At 41.4% G+C, this 12766-nt stretch overlaps 1 long non-coding RNA gene across 1 annotated transcript; it reads left to right on the plus strand.

The window, feature by feature from the left end:
• Positions 1-6586: 6586 nt before the first annotated feature.
• On the plus strand, positions 6587-8992 carry LOC310839637. The gene is made up of 2 exons (XR_014561569.1): positions 6587-6628; positions 8775-8992. It is a non-coding gene; the product is annotated as an uncharacterized lncRNA (long non-coding RNA).
• Positions 8993-12766: the final 3774 nt, after the last annotated feature.

A 12766-nucleotide genomic window follows, 5' to 3' on the forward strand; every position in this document is an offset into this window, starting at 1 on the left:
TGAGTGCCTATTTTGCTCATGCATAGATGCATTTTCCATTCTTCCCATCCACTACCTTTATACTTCACTGAGCATTCACACAAAGAGCCAAACAGGGAGTGGTTTTTGCAACAGTCCAGTCACAGGAATTGTTTGATGTACACTTGCGCATGCATCTTAAGTTTAAAAAGCAATTTGGGGATTGGTCATGATATTATTTTAAAGTGAAAGAACCATCAGTGCATGTGCACACTGTATTTCCCTGCATAATTTAAAGAGCTTTTCTGCTAAAGTCCCTGTGTGTTCTTTAAATTCAGGCATTTGTTGAGATGGGGAGCTTTTTTTGCAGGGGGAGCGGAACAGATGCTAAGAAGAGATTATGAGAAATGTGTGGATTCCTGCACAGGTCCTACATATACACTCTTCGGAATAAAGTCAGTTTTCAGTACAGTGGTCCAAACTATGTTCAAGATTTCAACACAGCTCCATCAGAATGAACAAATTATAGCAATACCTGACCCATTAAATCTCCTTATCTGTAGAGTGTATCATGCCATGGCATATGAAATTGATAATACTGTATTGAGAGAAGAGACAAATATATTTTGCTGCTGTTTCAGAAGACAGCAGATGAAGGGAAATGACAGAAGACTACTATCATATTAACTTAAAGCAAAGGGAAGTATTAAAAACATTCCAAACAGAAAACACTATCTTTCTGAATCAGTGTGGGAAATCCATGTGAAAATGAGAAAGCATGGCATGGATCACAACTTTCACTTCCATGGGTGGAAGGTTTTCTTCTGTTTTTGGAAGGGCTTTTGATCCAGCATAGACTCCTGCTGGTAGAAGAATGTTAAGGTGAATTTTGCCAGTGATTATGAGATTGAGAGGGTGCTGATTGGTTGTCAAACCAGGCATTACAGGTACAGAAATTGCTGCTTAATTGAATCATGCAATGAATGTGTGTTTAACACAGAAACCAGACATTAAAATAGCTGTAGATATTAGACATTTAATAATGATTTAGAACTTAAAAAAAAAAACCTGGGGTATTTTCAGCAGTTATGAAAAGTTCTATATTTAGGATGTGTGACATTACATTGCACAGCACTAAGAAGGAAACTGAATGCTTTATACAACCTTTTTCCATGTTATAGATAAGAAAAAATATTTTTGCTTGGACACCCAAGTCTATTTTAGTGACAATATCAAGCATACTAATGTAGTTAAGGGCTTCAGACAGTTTTATTCCCAAGCCTTTATCCACTTAACAAGGCTCTGCAAAAAAAAAAATTAAAAAAATGTCCCTAGTGATAGTTAATTATAAATGTGTTTGTGCAATATTTCAGTGGAAATTGATATAGTAGCTTAGGGCATCAGGAGCAAGCTTTTTGGTTTGTATGCACAAGTGAAGCATACAATTTGGGGGGTGGGGGCAGACTTCAGGCCAGTGTGATCTCATTTGTTTTTCACTAAAACTCAAAAGATCTACCAGCTGGAGCCAAGGGTAAAAGATATACACTTACAGTTAAAGAAAGGGACGGGCTGTAGCTCAGTTGTAGAGCATCTGCTTCAAGTGCAGAAGTGCCTACCTTTGGTCCCTTATCTCCAGGTAAGGCTGGGAATGTCCCTGGTCTGAAACCCTGGAGAGTCAGCTTTCAACGACTGTGTACAATACTGAGCTAATTGGCCAATGGTCTGAGATGGTAGAAAGCAGCTTCTTATCTTCCTAATTAGAAACCCATGGATTTGTTTTTCATACCAGAACTTAATGGAGGTCACAGTCCCTCTACATAAAACCCCATTCCTAGGTATCAAATGCAGCTCGCCACTTCATTTCGGTGTTATAAAATGAGGTAGCAATTTTGTCGTTGTCACTGTTAAACCGTTGGGGGGGGTCAGAAATGCTTCTCAATCTACTTCTCTTTACTCAGATATCTACTAGTGAAGCTATCTTCAACTTTGGGTTCCCACATGTCATTGCACTACAACACCCATAATTCTTTGAAAATCGGCTAAATTGTCTAGGGATACTGGGAGTTGGAGTACAACAAGATCTGGGAACCTAAGAACTGTGGGTCCCAATCTACACTTGTTCTTGTCCTCTGAGCAAGACTGTATACTGCAGCACCACACTGCAAAGGCAGACAAAGGTCTTAGCCTGAATCTGCCATACCCAGGCCCAGTGGCGTAGCGTGGGGGGTGCAGGGGGGCTGGCCGCACCGGGCGCAACATCTGGGCTCGCACTCGCAGCTCTCTGCCCCCTGCTAAAATCCACGGGTTAGGGGGCGCAAATTACTTGCCTTGCCCCGGGTGCTGACAACCCACGCTACGCCACTGCCCAGGCCCACTCCAATTCCTGCCCAGCCTACTGTTGCTTATGGTAGTCCTGCTTTAGGGCCTATGCAAAGCCATTATTTGTTTGCTTGTTACTTTATTTTTATTTTATTTATTAAATTTGTCTACCACACTTCATCTCTACGTCTCAGGGCAGTTGACAGCAATATTATATTGTTTGTTTAAAATATTTCTATCCCACTTTCCCCCTTGACAACCAGCATCCAAGGTGGCTTATAACAAGTGAAAAATAGCACATGATACATTTTAGAAAGTAGCAGGAAGGGACGTGAACTAAGCTCTTAAGTGAAAGTTTTTACTAGGAGGCTAGGACTGGCCTGATTCCAAGCTGCAGCAGACTGTCTGTGATTAACTGCGCATGCTCCAGTTAGTCCTATTTAGAACCTGCCAGAAGAAAGTAGGGCAAGAATTCAACTCCACTCCTTTTCTTCTTTTTATTTGCCAAGCCCTTCCCTTCAAAGATTCAGGTTCCTTTTGAGCTTTTCTCCTTTCCATCTCTCCAAACAAATTAAAGTGATATTCTAAGACTAGAAAAAAGTTAGAAATACCCAGAGAGGTTTAGGCATTGGCCATGCTGACAGGGGCTGATGAGACTTAGAACCCAAAGGTATCTGGAGGACAACAGAGCCCCCATTCCTGATCTAGGCAGTGGGTCTTCCTAAGTTGTTTTTCATCTGCTATGCATACAGGTTGATAAACTAAAACAATATTTCAGCAACTTTAAAAAATAAATAAATCTGTCCCTTATGCAATTATCAAATCTGTTTACCAGACCCTCCAAGATGGAATCTACACAAATATAAAAACTGTTCTGAAAATGCTTTTTTTAAAAAGCGTTTTAAAAATACATTGAATTTTCCATAAGGCTCACAATCACCATCTAGTGTCACATTGTATATTGCACTTAAAACACACTTAAAATGTTTTCTTTGCAGCTGTATAGCTGAGAAGTGTTCCTATTTTCCAGGGATATCCCTGATTTAGAGAAGCCATCCCAGTTTCTGATTTGATCCCAGAATGTCCCACGTTTCCTTAGGACGTCCCTATTTTCATTGGCAAAATGTTGGAAGGTATGGAATTATCTGACCCCTGAGCCGTCTGAAGGCAATTCTGTATAGGGAAGTTTTTGATGTTTAATATTTTAACCCCAACTTATACATGGAAAGGCTTGCATTTGCTGCAGGAAATAATGTTACACTGGATCAATTGACCTGTTTAAAGATTGTCCCAGTTTTCTTTACCAGGGACGTTAATGTTTTAACAGGGTAAATTTGCCAGCATCAACACAACACACACGGAATAAATTGCTTTTAATCACTTTGATAATGCTATTGCTCTGGCAGTATAGCAGTGCAGATGCAATTTGCTGAGTCAGTCACATGAATAATGATGGGACTTCCTGATGGATATGGAACTCTAAAAATATGCACAGGGCCAATAAATAAATCTCAGTTGTTCCAAAAATACCTAACTTATCATTAGGACAGTATTTCTATAAAAGGTCACTTGTTCTAAAAGGAGGAAATGCTGATCCAGGTTGTTCTATTACATTTTGCATAGATTAAGAAAAGCAAGCCTGAAGAACAGAAACAAGTGCCAATAACTGTGGATATAAAGACCAAAGCTAAAAATAAAATAAAATGCAGTTACATTATTGGCAGAGCAAGGAGAATTCAGAAGGATGGAAGGGACCTAGCATGCACCAATTTGTTCAATTGCCTACTCAGTGAAGAAAGGTATAGCATCCCCAACAGATAGGGCTGCCATACGTCCGAATTTTCCTGGACATTACCAGGATTTCAAAGACGGAATTGACGTCCAGGTGGAATTTCCAAAGGCAGTGCTTTGTTAAAAAAAAAAAAAAAAGCTCAACATGGCAACTCTACAACAGATGTCTCTGCACTCTCTGCCTGGAGATTTGCAGGCAAGCATTTTTATGGTCCCACCCCCAGGAAACAAAGCAGGTGTCTCCTTCTGCAGGTGTGATTGGGAGCTGCTCTTTAGATGTTGTAATTTGAGAAGTCCTGGTAGCTCCCCCCCCCCCTGCCTCATGGCATAGGTTTAAAAAAAAAAATCAAGTGTGCTTAAGGTGAGTGGGGCTTTCCTGACATTTATGAGTTGTGTTCTCAAAACAGTGATTCAAATCCCTACCTTCAGGGATGCCTGGGAACTCCTGGGGCACTGGCACTGATGGAGTTGGAGCCATGTGGTATTATCTTGTACATCTGGCAGTGCAGGCAAGTTGTGTGTCCTGACCATCATGAATTCATTTAATGCCTCTGTATGTGGGCAACATGTGGGTGTTGTCACCAGCACAATTCCTGATTAGTGGGCTTACTGTTCTGTGGACACAGCTGATATGCATTTTTTTTTCTGCCATTTTTGTATTTTCTATGTTGTATATTTGGTGGCTGTTTTACCAGTGTACTGGCAGCATACCTGAAGTCCCACATAAGGTATGTATTGGAATGTTCAGACCATATCTACTAAAGTAGCGTTGTTTCAGTGCTTTCTAAACTTGATCCACTATTATGTTTGTTTGTGCTGGCAGATGTTGGTGAAGGTGACAAATATTAATCATATATGTGCCATTTTAGGCATGAACGTTTTCAACTAAAGTTAGCATTGTAAATTCCAGTGATTTCAGTGAGAGCTAAGCATATAATTAAATTTCCTACTGAGTTCAATGGAGTGCAGAATTGCTTGGCTTTGGATGGATTTTGAATGTAACTTCTGTTTTATATGCTTTGCTATTATTTTGGTTGTTGCTGCTTTTTAAATAAATAAATAAATAAGGCTTTTAAATTGTGTTGCTCAGTGCCCAGACAACGTTAGTCAGTGGGCAGTACATGAATATTGTTGATAAATAAATATACAGTGGTACAGAATGCTCCTGCAGCCAATCAGAAGCCGTGGAAGCTGTGATGGACGTTTGGGTTCCAAAGAACGTTCACAAACTGGAACACTCACTTCATTTTTGTGACATTCGGGAGCCAAAACGTTCAACTAGCAAGGTGCTCGACTTCCAAGGTATGACTGTACTAGTGACAACAACCAGCTAAAAAAGGATTGTCAGTAGTTGAACAGTTGTTTTTATCAGCCTAAAATAGTTGTTCTCATTCTGATTCCCTGCAGCTTTTTCTGTGGGGTAAGTATATCTGGAAAGCTCTTGAAGCTTGGACTGAATATGGTTTGACAGGCTTAAGGAGAAACACCACAGATACTTGGAAAAACCTAACAAGGGATTCAAATGATACATGACAGAACAAGAGAGGTTAAGACAGTGGTAATGAAATGTTCAGCAAGTTGGTTCTAGTCTCAGAAATGTGCGCTGCACCAATGTGAATGGCCATCACTGCCACACTCAAAATGGAGCCACACCCACTGGTTAGCCTGAATTTTCTAGTGATTATGTGAATTGCCAACCTCCTGTTGTCTAGAAGAGCACTGCATTTTTTTTATTATTGAAACTGATGACTTCTTATCCTGTGCCTCACGAGGACAAGGTGACCTTTTCTGACAAATGGCAAGTTTTTCCTACTTCTGGGAACTGTTATGAGGTTATCGCATTTTACCAGCCAAGATGCATAACCAGTTTATTACTTTAATTAACTCTAGGGAGGGGGGAAATCTGCTGCTTTAAACAATGCTTACTGACAAGTATCAAGTGCTTTTGAGCAACAACTGTGCTGTAAAATGCATTGGAAGGTCTCCTTTATTCTCTACAGTAGTCAACTGAAGGAGGGCTGCAAACAGCTGAGTTGACATGAAAAGCTCACAAATTCCTTATTAAGTGTGCTGTACCCAATGGCCTGTGAAACCTAAATGAGTCTAAGTAGATTATCCCATTACTCAAGATTCAAGAACAATGGCAACAGTAATGCAGCAGAAGTGAGGAGTGGACCAGCAAGGACAAAAGGCACTGCTTCAGGTTTCCTGCCTATGTGTGAGTACAAGTGATCGTTCAAGAATTTGGGTGCTGGCTTGGAATTCCTGCCAAACCACTGGGGATTGCTAATAAATGGCAATACCAGATGTTCCCAAATGCAGCACCCCTTGATTGTTTCATGTTGTCACCCCATGACTCTTCTCCACCACTCCCCATCAAGGTGTTCCAAATTCAGTCAGAAGGTCAGTACAATTGCTTCAGCCAAAATTGTTTGCATTTTCACAATCTTTTTAATAAGTATAATACATTGTTTTGTTTTATTTATTGCATTTATATCCGGCCTTTCCCCCGCAAGGAGCACAAGGTGGCATACACAGATCTCTGCAACAACCCTGTGAGGTAGGTTAGGCCAAAGGTCACTTCATGACAGTGTGAGGATTTGAATCCTGGTCGCCCAGGTCCTAATCATCACTGCACCAAGGCTACTCCAGATGTGTTTATTCAGCAATTGTCCTGATTTGCTTGCACAAAGCTGATTTTTGGAAGGCATAAGTTCTACAGGGGGAAGGAAAAGTCTAACATCACCTCCCCCACCGCCCCGATCCATGAGTGTGTCCTATTTCAGAGGTCCACTGCAGTCATGTCTAGATCCTTCCACATAGTTAGATACAAGCTGTACTGTCATTACTACAATAGCATTTGAACTCTAAATAACCTTCATCTCAGTATCTGGGTTAAAAGCTGGCCTGGACCTATGTGAGTGATCTCCGCTATTCTATTCCATACTCAGTGTTCCATAGCATCTTCTTTAACGACAGAAATAATGCTTGAATGAGTCTTATTTTTGACCTTTGTAATATATCCCTAGAAAGGATTCCTGGATAGCTTGGTGGCTGCTGACAGCATGAGTAAACCACTTCAAACAGTTCAGTCTGTAATTTAGAGTCCATATATTTTTTTAAAAATCAGTTCAGTGGCATGGCTCTTGGTTATACTAAGACTGTGTACACATTGCAGCTTACTCTGGCTCTAGCACACTCCCACCCCTGGAGTTTGAAGCCAAGTACACATGACGTTAAGCCACAATCCACAGGTATTCTGTAGCTTCTTGAGAAATGTTCCTGTTTAATGCCCTTTCACCCAAACCAGCTTTCATCTGATTAAAAAGTAGAAGCCGCTGTTGGGATGAGGTATGTACATCTGAGGCAGCTGTTGTGCAAGTGCAGATGACTACTTCTGTGAATTGAAGTTTGGCATGGGGAAACAAATCAGGTATAATAGGCCTTGGATGAAGACATCTCTGAGGTGAATAGCAACATTAAAAAGTGACTTGAAATGCAGTGGGCGGAAACAACCTTGCTGTGTTTCAAGCTGCTAATGCCTGCATAGTTGAAGTTTCTAATATAGTACACTCACATGTCCTAGGGTGTGCTCAAACCGAAAATGTCCGCCTGAGATATCCATTACCAAAAGGAGGTGAGGATCCAAGTCAGATGCAATCAGTAAGACTGGGGCTCTGAAAGAAACTGCAAAGCACAGCCAGATGTTCAGAGAGGATGCTAGTTGTGGACCATACACAACTTCTGAGGCAGCATCTTGGAGCAACTGGCATAGCTTTATAGTCTGGGCTAGGTTGTGAAGATGGAAGCCCCACCTGCTCAGTGCTGCATCTAGGTTCTTAACAGACATGTCTCTTTAAATGCTTTCACTGGCTCCCAGTCCACTCCTGGATCATACACAAGTTTCTGTATCTTCACCTTTAAAACCTTCCATGGCGTTGCCCTTCCTTAAGAGCTCTGTGCTTGTTTTCCAACACATCCTTTCCTGTGACTTTTGCTCATCTACTCTACCACCCTCAGCCATTCAAACATCTCCTGCTTGCTGAAACGATTCCATCCATTTCCTCTTGCTGCCTAGAACTGTGTCCCAGAATCACCTCCCTTATTTCCTTTTCAAGAAACTTTTGGATCACCTCTAGTCCCTGTGCCTTATTGTAACTAATCCAAAGTATGTAAAACTGAATCACATATCCTTACCCTGCCTAACCGTGTCCTTTCTTATGTTGTTTCCTAGTGTCTTATTTTATATAGTAAGCCTTTGGAATAAGGACCTGTCATACCTGTTCCTCATAAAGTGCTATGTACATAGATGGTGCTAAATAAATAAACAAGCTGTTCTATGGCAATAGAATATTTGGACTTAGGTTTGAATTGAATAGCTTTATTGTTCCATGGCTCTGTGTTTGAGCCACATAGCATATGAAGTCAAACTGGGGGCGGCAGCAGGAGTGGGGAGAGAACACCAGTCTTTAAGATCCCAGAGGCTACTTCTGAATAGTTTCCCTATTTATTTTATTTATTGCATTTATATCCCACCTTTTTCTCCAAGGAGCTCACATTCCTTTTCTATGCATTTATTGTGAGCTGGGTGTATCTGACTTAATTCTATTCATTTAAACCATTTATAGAGCTCCCTTCATTTAAAAAAGAAATCAGGGCAGTTCACAGTTGCTAACAAAAACATCTCCCTCCCTTCCCTCAAGCAGCAAGCTGTGCTGGATTGAAGTCGTTTCTCTGAAGAGAAGGAGTCATTCTATTTGCAGAATTGAGGCTGCATGCACACGACATTTTATTCTAGAATCAATGGAGACTTTTTTCTACATAGTCCACACACAACCTAGATCTACTGCATATTGTTTGCCCTTGAAAAGCGTTTCTTGAGAAATTGGTTTTGTTCCAAAAATAAAAGCTTCTTTCAGACTGAGTCTGCATTACCCCACAGTTTGTCCGTTTGAAAGCAGTTGAAGGCAGTGAGGAGGATGTAGCCACACCTGCCCAATGACATTGGGTAGGCAATCACCACTTCCTTCTTCATTCACCTGGATTGGGCAAGGAGGTAAAGGTATGGATAGCCTAATCAAGGGGAAGGTTTTAAATAGGCAGCAAGTTAGCACACCTACCCCGGTAGATTGCAGGATCTAGAATCAATCTAGTGACTGTGTCACTATAACCACTGTAATAAATCACCATGTGCGGTAAAATTGTGAGACAATTTGAACAAGTGAAGAAGATTGGCCAGAGCCCATGCAGACGTTATTAACCTGCTGGGAACAGCATGTTAGGTTCAAAACTGAAAGCTTGTTTCTTCAGTTCCTGAAGCAACAAAACTCACCCATCAAATAAGCAGGCTGACAGGAAGAGTGTGCAACAGGTTTTCACTAGATGAAATGCAATTTACCTCCTTTCTAATGGATTAAAAATCATTTAGTTACCCTGAGATAACACCTCTTAGTATTGTTTAGTATAAATAAACATCCTGAGATAAAAGAATAATGTTTTTAAAAAGCCTTCCTCCCATTTATACATATGATTAAATGTAAATATATTTCCAGTGTAAAAAAATCTGTCCTTCATAGATGGCTGTACTAGGAGCTAGTGAGAGCTGGAGAATCAGACCAGAATAAAATTACTAGTTGGTAATAAATGCCCTGCTTCTATAAGCACTTTGCAGCTTTTCTAAGCTCACTTATTTCCATTGTTAATAATAATTCCACCCCCAAGAAGTAGTAAGATTAAAAGGGGGGGGGGGAATCGTAGTGAAAGCGTTTTGTACTGCAGTAATAAAATGGAAGCTGTAAGCGCAACTCTATGTGATCAACAAGCCTGTGATTTGCCACGAGGCTGGAGGAAAGTGGCCCCAAGAACTCTAGAGCATTCAGTGCTGTAAGAACACGCTGCTTCAGGAAATCTGTGGGAGGATATTACTGTGTTTGTAAATGCCTGGCCTTTGTGCTGCTCCCATGGTTTCTTTTAGTTCAACTTTAATTTGCACTCTTTGAAAAGCTCTTTTCAGGACTCATTAATCTAGCCGCCTAGAAAGCTTTTCAGCCACCATATACTACTGCATACCCGGTTTGCCTGACTTTTAGAGCAACCACAAATCTCACCGAAACCAATAGGAGCTGCAGGCACCTCCTGTTTTCCTGACAAAGTGGCAAGAGCCTTAAGTTTGTCTGTAGGAGCTTGGCTCACCGGGGAGTGTGTCATCCTTGATTACCCATGTGCAGCTTTGGCTACCTCCAACACATTTATTACCCGCTCGCTGCCTGTCAAGAGCTGCACTTACGGGCCAGCGCACCAGAGGTCTCTTACCATGCATGTCTTTTATTGGGCTGCTTTTTTCCTAACACCTACCCTTTGCCAAGTATTTATACTGTATGTCTAGACCTACTTCCACTTGGATTTTTGGCCTCTGCAGTGGGTCAAACAGTATGAAAGCCATCTCCAATGACTAAGCAGCTCATTAAGGAGCCTCTCACAAAAGATGGCCCTCTCTGTTGAGGGAAAGGATGGCAGAGATGTATTGCTCCTGCTGATAAGCTGCTATAGGCACCTTCAGCTGAGAAGCATAGTCCTTCCATATGCTGGAATTTTGACCTGGGTGCCAATTTGAGCGATAGCTGAGGTAATATGTAGCAGGGTTATGGCTCAGTGGAAATATATGTGCTTTGCATGCAAAAGACCCCAGGTCCAGTTCCCAGGATTTCTGGGTAGGCCTGGAGAAGATCCCTGTCTAAAACCATAGAGAGATGATGCTGAACTCAGTGTGCAACTGAACATAAGGCAGCTTCCTATGTTCTTTCCTATGACTGCACTCGTAGGGCTAAATTCCCACAACCAAACTGACATGAGAAAGGGAGGAGGGTTAACCATTCAATTGCTTCACCGGAAGCATGGCACGCAACTCAAGCAACTCGCAATGCACATGTGAATTGAAATCCAGGCTCCGCCTTTGATTCTTTTTAGGAACCAAACTAGTTGTATCTGCTGTCTCAGGTCAAATAGTATATAATACAATTATATATTATGGGAAATTAACATTCATAAAAGGAAATAGGATAATATATACCTGCTGACTTAAGACGATGGACTCTCCACAGCCAAACTTCAAGGGCAATGCAGAGATGAAATTATGGCCTGGAAGGATCAAGACTCCAAGCAGATTGGCCTCACCTCCCCATTCTCAGTTTAAGATGTTATCCTTGCTTTAGAGCAGAGTGAGGAATCAGTGGTTATCTGCCTGGACACATGCCTTTATAATGCCTGCTGGTACCATTAAGTGTATTTTCTTAATAATGGTGAAGAAGCGATTCTGTAGTTTCAGAGGATCCCAGAAGTAAAGCTGGGCCCCTCAAATTTCAAGCCCCAGAAAGGGCTATCTTCAGCAGCTGAAAATCCATGTTATCCCTTTACCAGTACTGAGTTCCTCTGTCAGTGAAAACAGATGCTACCTTGTGGTGATATCTCTTTAAGAGGCTTGTTGTGTTTTGGAGGGAAACCCTCTGGGAGGTTTATGTAGGAGGGTGAAGCCTCATCTGGACATCAGGTGGGAATTGTGTATGAGCCAGCCAGTGCAGGATAGGATCATTAAGGAGCAAATACTAAACCTAGCTCGTGGTCGTAAAATAAATGAAACAACATTAAACTGAAGAAATTTTATCTGACATCTGTCTTTACCTGTGTGTCTGAGAGAACTACTCAATAGTCACATGTTCAAGAACAAATGTGCATGGTGGCTGAGGTAAAGATTAGCTCTCAGCTTATTACTAAAGGTATTACTGATTACAGCCACTAACCATCATGAAATACCTCAGCTCTTATTGGGAGTGGGGGGAGCAAAAGTCAAACTGCTCTTTCTTTATGCCCAAAGCACACAGTGGCTGCAGCCAGATGCAACTGAGTTGCTTGAAAAGTGTAGTTTTTCATTAAGGTCTTTGGAGCTTATTGCAGGAGACAGAAGCATCTATCATGTGTGATCGATCTGTTAGGCTTCCTGCCTGATCTGAGTGGAAGTAAAGTGCAACCTCACCTCTTTTTATCTATTAAAGAATCTTTCAGTCAGCTTGGGAGTCTTGAGATGACTAACACATAGTTACAGCCAGTGCAGGATTGATGATTTCTAGAGGTGCGAGTTAAAATATGGAGGGCTAGTGCGATTCAGTGATTAGAGCTGTGATGACAACATGAATTGGGAGAAACAGGTTCAAATTACCACTCAGCTGTGTGAACTTCACAAAGTGACCTTGGCCTAGTCCCTATCTCTCTCAGCCTAGTTTACCTCACAGGGTTGTTGTGGTGGGCAGGAGAGAAGAATCATGTATGCTGTTGTGATCTCTTTGGAGTAAGGACGAGATAAAAGTGTCTTGCAGATGGGGGAACAAGGTGGCTTTATATTTTTGTGCTGTTTAGCAGGCCATGAATGAGAGACATGTAATGATCTACAACACTTGTTAATAGGCAAAGCAGCTTGAAGTGCAGCTGCCAAGGATCCTATACAGCATTTATAATATGGTAGTTAGCCTGGCTTTCTATGTTCATATTTAAAAATAGGACTTGTGAGAAATATTATGTTCTCCAGACTGGTGCCCTCCAAATGTTTTGGACTACAAGCAGTGGCACTGGCTAGGGCTGATGGGAGTTGTAGTCCAAAACATCTGGAGGGCACAGGATTGGGGAAGGTGGTATTTGTTGAAAGTGC

This window comes from Podarcis gaigeae (assembly GCF_964106915.1).
Source record: "Podarcis gaigeae genome assembly, chromosome: 1".
Classification (NCBI taxonomy): domain Eukaryota; kingdom Metazoa; phylum Chordata; class Lepidosauria; order Squamata; family Lacertidae; genus Podarcis; species Podarcis gaigeae.